The 9,920-nt window shown below is 46.0% G+C and overlaps 1 long non-coding RNA gene across 1 annotated transcript; it reads right to left on the bottom strand.

The window, feature by feature from the left end:
* Positions 1-1,494: 1,494 nt before the first annotated feature.
* Positions 1,495-3,583, bottom strand: LOC148182691 (uncharacterized). The gene is made up of 3 exons (XR_015774305.1): positions 3,242-3,583; positions 2,597-2,654; positions 1,495-1,631 (listed from the first exon to the last, which is right to left on the bottom strand). It is a non-coding gene; the product is annotated as an uncharacterized LOC148182691 (long non-coding RNA).
* Positions 3,584-9,920: the final 6,337 nt, after the last annotated feature.

Genomic DNA, 9,920 nt, shown 5'->3' with positions numbered 1-9,920 from the left:
GATTTCATTTTCCAGATCAAAATTCATTGTGTCAGCTCCTTTTCTTTGTTGTGATTCTTTAAAGATGTAATGAGAGCCCTGTGTGTGTAGGAAAAGAAGGTGCTTTGCTGAGCAATGCAACATCTTACCATACTTTTCCCCACCTAATAAATATCTTCCAAATGGGAGTCTGTGAGGGAGGCCAAGAAAACAAAAGACAGAGGTGCTTTTCCCTCTTCTCCAGGTCGCCTCTTCATGGGACAGGAAAGCTTTTCACACATTGAATTGTGCAATACAAGGGGTATTATGGGTCAATTATTTAAGTATTGCATGACTATAACCCCTTATATTAACTTATGCATGAAAAAATAATAAAGGAACTCTTATCCAGAGGTCTTGTCTTCTAATTATGTAAATCCAGGTTTGAGGGGATAGCAGAGCTGCAGATAAAGTCCCACAGCAGGTCAGTGACAGGGCTAGGATTAACCACAGTCCCTCGTTTCCCCCAGCACAGGCTGCCTCCTGATTTGCAATTGCTGTAGTTTGGCACAGGTCTGCTGAAGCAATTGAAACTACATCTGCCCACACCAGGTCTGGCTCTGGCAATAGTTTTTAGAAATTATGGCTGGAGGACAGAAAGGCACCAAACACCCAAGTTCTAGGAGAACTCAATAAACTCAGGTTCCATTATCCCCTCTGAAACATCCCAGCTGAGAGGGAAAGTGATAGGAGAGCTACAGATACATCACGCACTGGTAACTTAGAAAAGCTTACTTAGTGTAAGCTCTGTGTGTAAGAGGTTTGTGCTGCTTAATCCCATCTAAACCTGCTAAGACACTGCTTTTTAATTCAAGGTTTGACAAGGGAGGGTGTTAAGCCCTGTCCTGCAAAAAGAATCAAACAGTGTGAGGACCCTGTGAAAAGCACAGCAAGTGCAGTGTGAGGCCAAAGTCAGCTTTGTGCCAATGCCAGGCCTGTGGATGGGCAGGAGGGAGGATTGGCAGGCACAGCACAGCCTGGCTGGATCCTGCTGGAATCAGGAATCACTGGAGGTGTTGCGGCTGAGGGACGGAGGTGGCTGCCCAGGGAACCCATAAAAAGGTGCTGCATGGTAACTCCAACAGCTGCATGAACAAAACACACTTTCAGGCATGAAGTAGACAGATGACCAACCACAGAAAAAGCATCTGACCAAAAATCTTTTCTACTTTGCACTGTTTTTCCTGGTTTGCCGTGGCAGCACTGCAGAGGCCCTTCAGAACTGATTCACTCTGCGTTGCCTGGAGGACGTGGGAATCATTCCTGTGCAACAGGATCAGCAAAAGCCTCTGCATTATTCACTCCCACTACACTGTCAGCCTTGTTGGTTCTCTCCAAACACGAATTTCACCCACAGCAATCAAAGCCCAGCTTCTGGAATAAGGTGTGTCTTTGCAGCAGCTCTGCTGCTGCTCCCTGGCCATGGGCTGGCTTTACAGGGAAGCTGCTGCTTAGTTGGTTTTCCTTTTGGGGTAGGGGGTGTTACATGGGAATTTTGAAGACACTTAAATATTCAAACTTGGGCTTAGCCAGTGAGATTCAGAAAGCATCAATGTCTGAGCAAGCTGGCTCACCCTCCTGTTTTTCTGGGATGCCCTCCAGGTACCTGAGGACTGTAAAGCAGAGAAAAGAGGAGAGTCAATAATTCACGCTTTTACAGGACCGAATTTAGATAAGCCTGAGCAAACCAAGCCAGCCATGCACTCTGCTGGGGCTTAGCTGCTTCAGTCCTTAAATATTTTGTCTGATGGCTCCTTTGAATTCTAAGGGAAAATTAAGAAGCTTGCTGTTTTAAGAGGTTTTGTAATCTCCTTCCTTTAATTCTCCTCATGTACTCTGTCTGGGTGTGTTCTCACTACAACTAGGAAAGACCTGAAGATCTTGTTTCCAGGTTCTTCAGTGTGGAGCAGATATTTGAATTCAAGTCATAAGAATGTGAACACCAAAGAACAAATGTTGAAGAATTTCCTTACTCACCAACTTTCCCTAGTTTTGACTTAGATCTTGATGACTCAACTGGTAATTTCAGTATTTTTTCACAAGTATAGAGCCAAAACCATACTTGATGTGAATGTGCTGAAATTTACATTTCTTCAAAGAGTTCTCTCTATTTGAATACAGTTGCTGTTTGGGCCTTAGATAGCCTTGAATAAAATAAAAGACTGATCTAATACCTGTGGAGTCAACAGGAATAATTTCTGACTGCAGTGGGGTTTTGATCTCAAGTCTGTACAGCAAACAGGAACTGTGGCAGTAAAAGTGAGAGTTACACTTCAGTCAGAAATGGCCAGGGACAAATTACTAAATCCTGTTGTGCAACTCACTGACTGTTCAAGAATATCTGAGACAAAATTCCTGTGCAAATATAATGCAGGTGAAGTGCTGCGCAGAACAGGGCAAGTCACTTTTTATGTGTCCTCCCAGGAAGTCTGGGGCGTGGTGGGGAGACAGAAAAATAAAGAATATAATTGGACCAGGCAACTTCCAGTTCTTCTCTTTTCAAAAGAAGACAGAGAGAAAAAAAAAACAAACAAACAAACAAAAAAAAAAGGGGGGGGGAGGGGGATGAGGAACATACCTTTGCCTGCTGAGAGGAGATCCTCATTTAGTCATTGTTGTAGGAACCTTGCAGTAGTCTAAAGGAGATTCAGATGGGGACATTTACTTACAATTATTTCATAGCCTTTGTAACGTTTGCAGCAAACTAATGCAAGCAAGGACTCATTTCTGTTAGTCATGAAAGTGTTTATGTTGGCAGAAAATGTATCTTCAAAGACTACTAATGCAGCATTACAAAAGACAGCAGTAGGTTACTCAAACTGGAGATCAAACCTGTTTACTATGATGAAAGGTATAGTCAAAGGCACCAAAGGGTGCAGCAACAGCTGACAGGCCAAACACTGAGTCCAATCCTGCAAATGCTTCTTCTTCTGAGGCCAAAAGTCTAAATAACACAACTGATGGGAATATGCACAGCAGCTCTGTTATTTCTAGCTGTAGTTAGGAATAAAACCAATCAGGTCATTTGTCAAGGTTCAGCCATGCAAAACACAGGGGCTTTATCTTAAATGATACAGATAAGTAATATTTCCATTTAAGTTTTTTTTTTTGGTAGCTTTAGCCACAAACTGGCAGTCACCCTTGCTAAGCAGAAAATGGTTGGGTTTTAATAAGCTCTCCTAGGACTGCTGGGCAGCAGGGACACTTCAAGACAGTTTATTACCGTTTTCTCACTCTCAGTCTCCCTTGGGTGACTTCTGGATTATCCATGCCAGGACAGAGACACTTGGGATGCCTCCAGGCAGGACAGCTCGCTTCAGCAGAGCCTCTTCCTTTGTGTGAATGTGACCGTGCTGCTCTCAGCAGGCAGCCAGAGCGTCTCTGTCCCACATTCCTGACACTGGGACACCACTCCCATGCCGGGATGTGCACGGCACAGACATCCAGGCACGTTGCACAGAGCCAGCTTGAATAGGAGTTGCCGGCACTGAGCCAGAGCTAATAAGGCTGGCGAGACCTGAGCTGACTCCTGCAGTGCCGAGCGCAGGGAGCTGGGTCAGGAGCAGCGCTGTGCCCGCAGCGGAGCCGGGAGCGCTGGGACACCGGGCACAGCGAGCAGCTCCCATCCTGCCGAGTTCATCAGCACCAGCTGCCCTTCTGCCATGCACACCTGCCTCGGTTTAGATTACTCTTCCCGCTGCTCATATCACCTAATTTCTCTCTTTACCCCAACCATCCTGGCCTCTTGCATGCAATGGTGAGCTGAGAGTGTTAGAAATTAATTTATAACAAAATTTAAATACTCCAGTGAGTTGCAGCCAATCTGCAGCGCACCAGTTTTCAGCCAGATGGTCAGGCTATCACAACCATCTAGTCTGAGCTCCTGATTAATGTGGGTCACAGAATTTCCTGCAGCCCGTTGGCAGGTTTAGCTCCAAGCATTATTAGTCAACACAACTCCAGCGTCATTCTCCATCACCCATGTGGTGGCTTGAGCAGGGCAGCCAACAGGATGGGTCTTTTTTAGGTAGACAGCACTGCTGTCTGCAAGATTCAGAGAGGTGCAGGGCTCCAGAGCACTGGCAGGTGCTGGGAGCTGTAGAAGGCTCTGAGAGCTGGGGCTGGGCTCTTGCAGCTTCCGTTGGCAGGGGCAGGAATCAGAGTGCTGCCCCCAGTTGCAATGAAATCAAGTGGAATTTTGCTTAAGTCAGGGCTGAGTCAGTCATGAGTCAGGATTCATGGACTTGGCCCAAAACACACATACATTTAAAAATAATTGCCTTGAGTGCTTGGATAAGTTTTCAGCAACACTGGGGAGATGTGAATAATTTTGGTCCAGAAGGAAGATCAAAGAACGCTGCAAATATCCCTGTTACCCAGCCTCACAGGCACTGTCCAGCCCAGCCACAGCAGCTCTTTGCATCCCAGGGTGAGAACCTCAACGCATGGATGTCAGAGAGTGAAATCATACCTACGCTTTGATGTATTTATATGGGTGGAGATCCCAGGTCATGTAGTGAAATGGAATTACTCACGCCCTTTTGTTCCCAAGGATTAAAGCCTTTATCTTCATATTCTCAGCAGGAATATCATAATGTTTTGGGAAAGGAACCCTAAGAGCTATACCAGTTGTGTGCTACTGTTCTTTTAAATATATATGATATGTGGTTAGCCTCCAGGACAGAATGGAGAAGCATAAGAGCAAACAAATGAACTAACAGTAAAGAGAGTGTGTGGCTGTGAACAGCCGAGCACAGCCTATTGGTACAGGGCTGATCTTCCTTTCCCTCACTCCCACGGAGCACTCATCACTTGTAATCATATGGGAAAACTGAACCAGCAAAAAAATGTATTGTTAATATTCCTGTGTTGATTCTTTTCTGCCTGTGATATCTTGCCCTAGCTTGAACAGCCCCAGGCACATCTATTACACACATCCAATGGAGACAGTTCCTTATGGTTTGAAGGTAATGAGGAGATCCAGGAACGTGTTTCCCTGCTTGGTACCAAGTTCATACCCTAAATCATAAGCATGACCCTGACACACAAAATAACTTTAGGAAGAGGAATAATATCACAAGGTAATACTGGTATCACAAGGTAACAAGTATCAGATATTTTGTAATAATTGTCTTTTTGCTTTTTCTACCCCCTTGGCAAATACAAAGTAAACCAAAGTAGTTTTCCCCTGCACAATAAAAAGGGGGATAGCTGCACTTCTGGGCAAGAGCATGAGCAGGGCAATTGTGGTGAAGAACCTGACATGCAAGAACCTGTTACATTGTGGTAACTCACCTGTATGTCAGAGCCCTGAGCACAGGCAAGACTCAGAACCAGCAAATCATAAGCTGGGAACAGATAATACTGGGCAGGCAAAGCTGCAGAACCTCAGCACTTCTGCCATGGATCATGCAGGCAAACCCTCATGCAAGGCACTGAAATCATGCTAAATCATTTGGCACTGTGGTGATTATTTGCTTTGGTGACATCTCCTAGTGATCTACCTTGGCAGGCTGGAAGAGGTGTGAAACAGAACAGCTATTAGAACTAATTATCATTATTTGCCTTCAGCAGGTGCTGAGGACTTCACTCAGAGTTCTGGGTGGTGTACAAAACACAGCAAGGAACAGGCAGGATACTAAGGATACACAACTGATGAGAGCAATGTCAATTCAGTTTCAAAACATCTTAAATTATGTGCCTCTCGGTCACTTAGCAAATCAGACCTTAAACCACATGTCTGTAAGACACCACTACATAGCAATACTGGAGCACATAATTCCTTTCCATTCCTCAAGCCAGCTCTTAGGTGAGCATCCTATCTCCTGGAAAAGAACATGATGCCTAACGCTCATGATTTCAAGGCAAAGTGCAAATATGTCAAGGACATCCTGAATCAAAGACAGCAAATCCCAATTGAAGATTTAAGTTCAAAAACCTGTTTCATAACTTTATCATGCTATGTTTGGGTTTGAGAGGAAGATGGATTTGTTTGCTTTTTTATTCTACTTTTTATTTTTTAACATTTGAGCGAGATGGACACTTGGTAAGGCCCAGAACAAGTAGAGAAATAACCAACAAGAAACTGGTGAGCAGCTGGGAGTGATGAGGACAGCACAACATGCAGCAGCTATGCCACAGGCACTTCATTTATACTCAGCATTTTACAGGCACATCTAAGAGGACTTCAATAGGGGATTTCATGCTCTATTCCTTCACTGGACAACAAAATTGCACTCATCTGCCATCAGAGCAGACACTAACAGTGGGGTCAGAAAAACACTTTTACAGCGATCCCAACAAGAGCATTTTCCTCATCCTGCCTTTCCTTGGGTAATCAATGACCCAGCTGAGACTGTGAGAGGGCCAAGGACTTGCAAAAGACTAAAGAACGTGTTTAAGACTGAGCACAAGAATAGTTTTACTGAAGTTAAGCACATTTATGAGTGATTTCATAGAGTTGGACTGAACTCTGCAACTGCTCATCATTCTTGTTGATTGCGTCTGCATCAGTAAAGGGCAGTTACAGGAACAAGCTGTGAGTTACATGGAAGGGAAAGGTGAAGAGAAGAGAAATCAAGGAGGAAAGTTGGTTGTTAAGGAAAAATCAGGGTCTGAAGTAAGACTTTTTGGCTTTTCCATCAATTACAAAACCTCACCATCTCCCAGATGGGAGGGTTCAAGTGAGCTGCCTGTCATAGATGTAACTCTTGTGTTTATAAAGGTCAGCCTGGCCACAAGAAAACACAGCACAGCCAAATGCCAGGCATTTGTTTGGCTCCAAGAGTCACTTGCTGCTTTAAAACTGCAAATGAAACACAGCACAAAGTTGGAGCACACCAGGACTTGAGCTTTTTCCAGCAGCACAGAGATGTGGGAGGCTGGCTGGTGCTCACCTGTGGCTGGCAGAGGTGAGGCCAGGCGTGGGTCTGGGCTCCTCACCTCCTCCCAAGCCACTGTCCAGCCTGCATCCTGCAGCAGCCTTGGGAACATCCATGAAGGCTCAGTGATTCTGCAGAGTTTCATCCATGGTGGAGGACAGACGACAGGACAAGATACTGAGTTGAGAAGTGTCACTAGGACAGCAGGGGCAGGACTCACAAGACCAGGATTTTATTTCTGGATGATTATGGATGTAAACTTGATTTCCCACTCTGTAAGTTGGGATTAAGCATATTGGCCTTTGTAAAGGTCCATCAGAGAGAGATATTTGCGTATTTAGAAGAGAGGCAGCAGTGCTATGCCTGGCATTTATTTATATGCTTTAAAGCACAACTGTCTTTTTCTGTGTGTGTGTGTGTGTAGTGCACTGTATCATGGGGCTGCTGCCTCCAGAAATTACCAGTTAAATGAATCAACACTGTGTGTGTCAGGATCTGAACTATTGCATTTGGTCAGTTATTGGAAGGATGATCAGACAGCAACAGGAATTTATTCTTTGAGGGCAGGCAGCCAAAGAGCATCATTTACCCAATAACACACAGACACTGGGCATCCCAAGCATTCCTCACAGGAAGCCTAGGGCTCTGCTCCAGCCTGTGTGTGCTGAGGTGGGCACAGCACTGGGCAGGGTGTGGATGGGGGGACAGTTCACTCAGAGACACAGAGTCACAGAGGTCACACCTGAATGGCTGAGCCCAGGATTTGGCCCCATTCCCCATGAGCGTGTCCAGGGCATCCACAAGTGGGTGAAGGCACCGAGCAGGTCCCCTGCTCTCACTGTTGTTGGCAGCTAGGCATCTCATCCCATCATGTGCAGGTACTGTACCAGTGAATGGAATAAAATTTTCCTCTCTTGATAGTATTAAAAACTTATTTCTGAGTAGTTTTTATACATCTTCACCAGCTGCTGTGACACTTCAGTCCCTTCACCCCCTCCTCTAGTCACAGGGGCCAGGTCCATGAAGCTGAACCATGCACCTCCTCTGCAAGTCAGAGTGCCAAGAGTGCTGACGGCAAGACTAGAAATCACAGGCAAAATGCTCTGCTCCGTGGGGATGCTGGCTGCAGAAAGGAAATTATTCTGGTTTTTTCCTGCAATGCACCTATTCCCAACAGCTCCAGCCTCAGCATATGCAAGAGCTGGGGTTAAGATGATCAGCTCTGTGATAAAGCTGGAGATGACCAGATATATTTAAATATATATTTTAATATATATAGCCCTGCTGTGGCTGTCCTGGGATCAGCACCAGGACCGGACCCACATCCCTGGCCCAGGGAGGGATTCCCAAAGTGAGTGTGCCTGGCCATGATGTGCACAGCCCCACCGTGTCCCCCTCGCTGATCATCTCCGCGGGCACTGGCCTGGGAGAAGCGGCCGCTGCTGGGGAACAGAGCAGGCTCGGGATGCCACAAGAGGGAGCAAAGCTGCCGGCTGGGCACGGAGGGGAGCGCTCGGAGCCGCCTGGGGACCTCGGGCTGGGGTCAGCCCCTCTCTCCTGACACCTCTGCAAGGGCAGCACATGGCACTGCCATCACGGAACACTGTTTCTACCAAAGAGAAAAAACAGAACAGGAATAAGCCATGAAAAGTAATCAAGCAACAACAGCTGATCAGCATCTCCAGCTTTCACAACTATGGATGTGTGTGTGTATGTATAAACATATATATATATGAAAACACATACATGTCTATAAAAAAATCTTCCATTATCCCTTAAGGCATTTGATTGTTTTGTTAATTCCCAGGATGTAATCTGTTTTGCATTAAGTGGGATGTTAAGCATCTAATTGTCAAGTGTTGATAAACCATGGGAATTTTATTACAAGATAGGCATCAGCTGAATGGAGATAAAACACATCAGCCACTGAGGTGCGATTTCCAGGTGAGATCAGTGTATACCAGAACCGGGGCACGCCAGGGATGATCTGCAGGAGTGCTACAGGTGGAAACGGGCGAATTGAGGACTTACAGATCAAAATCTGCTATTACCAAGTGCTCCCTGTTCCCAGCTGTGCATGGCACTGACAGATTGCACCTGGGTTGATGACATCATTTGGAAAAGGCCCCAAATTTCATACATTTCATATGAAACCCATTATTTACACCTACAAATACCAAAGCATCTAAAAATACCATCAATTACCCATAAGTACCAGAGCAGAGACTGAAAAGATGTTTTTCTGCCCCCTCTTCTCTCTTTAAATGAGACCAAATTTACTGCTCAGCCCAGCCCATTGCTGGCCAGCCCTGCCACGTGTAGTTCATGCCCTTGTAAGTGAGGATCAGACACATCTTTGCAATTCAAACTGGGATTATTGTCAGCCCAAGTAATTGCTTGATCTTGTGATTGGCAGTGTTACCTTCCTCCTGCCTGTGTTCCTCGCACTGTCTTTCACTGCAGGCAGAGGTCTCTGAGCAGAGACTCTTTCCATGTCTGCCCCAAGGTGAGTCACAGCACGTGGTTCCACCCATCCATCTAGAATCAGCATCCAATAATAGCGTGTCAGAGGCTACTCTGGGTCCTGGCCCACTGTTTTTATTCCTAGAACTCTTTAATTGTCATTAGACTATCGAGAAACTTTGGAGTGGCACAAGCAGAAGGAAAGGAAAGCAGATCCCTTTGGTGCTGGGTGAGCTCCTTCACCAAACACAGCATTGCAACAGCAGGGTCCTGTTATCCCCATGACCTCCCAACGCTGCCTGCTCCCTGTCATGATCTAGGAACAGCAGAAGCAGATGCAGAGATTGGGGATTGTGATACCAACACCCTTTGAGCTTTTTAACCTCAAGTACTGTTTGTTTTGCTTGGCAATTCAGACCGACTGCGGCTCCTCCAGAGCAGCCCTGCGGTTCTGAGCATCCAGCCAGAGCCTGGAGGTGGCTGAGCCTGTCCCTGACCCATCCAGCTGCCACCTGCAGCCCTGCTCATTCCCATGTCCCTCATAAGCCTCTCCAGAGA

Source organism: Pseudopodoces humilis, chromosome 21 (assembly GCF_049639895.1).
Source record: "Pseudopodoces humilis isolate 2021_Gansu_Grassland_sample_001 chromosome 21, ASM4963989v1, whole genome shotgun sequence".
NCBI classification, from domain to species: Eukaryota; Metazoa; Chordata; class Aves; order Passeriformes; family Paridae; genus Pseudopodoces; species Pseudopodoces humilis.
The sequence above is the reverse complement of the archived record's forward strand: the minus strand, read 5'-3'. Positions and strand labels throughout refer to the sequence as shown.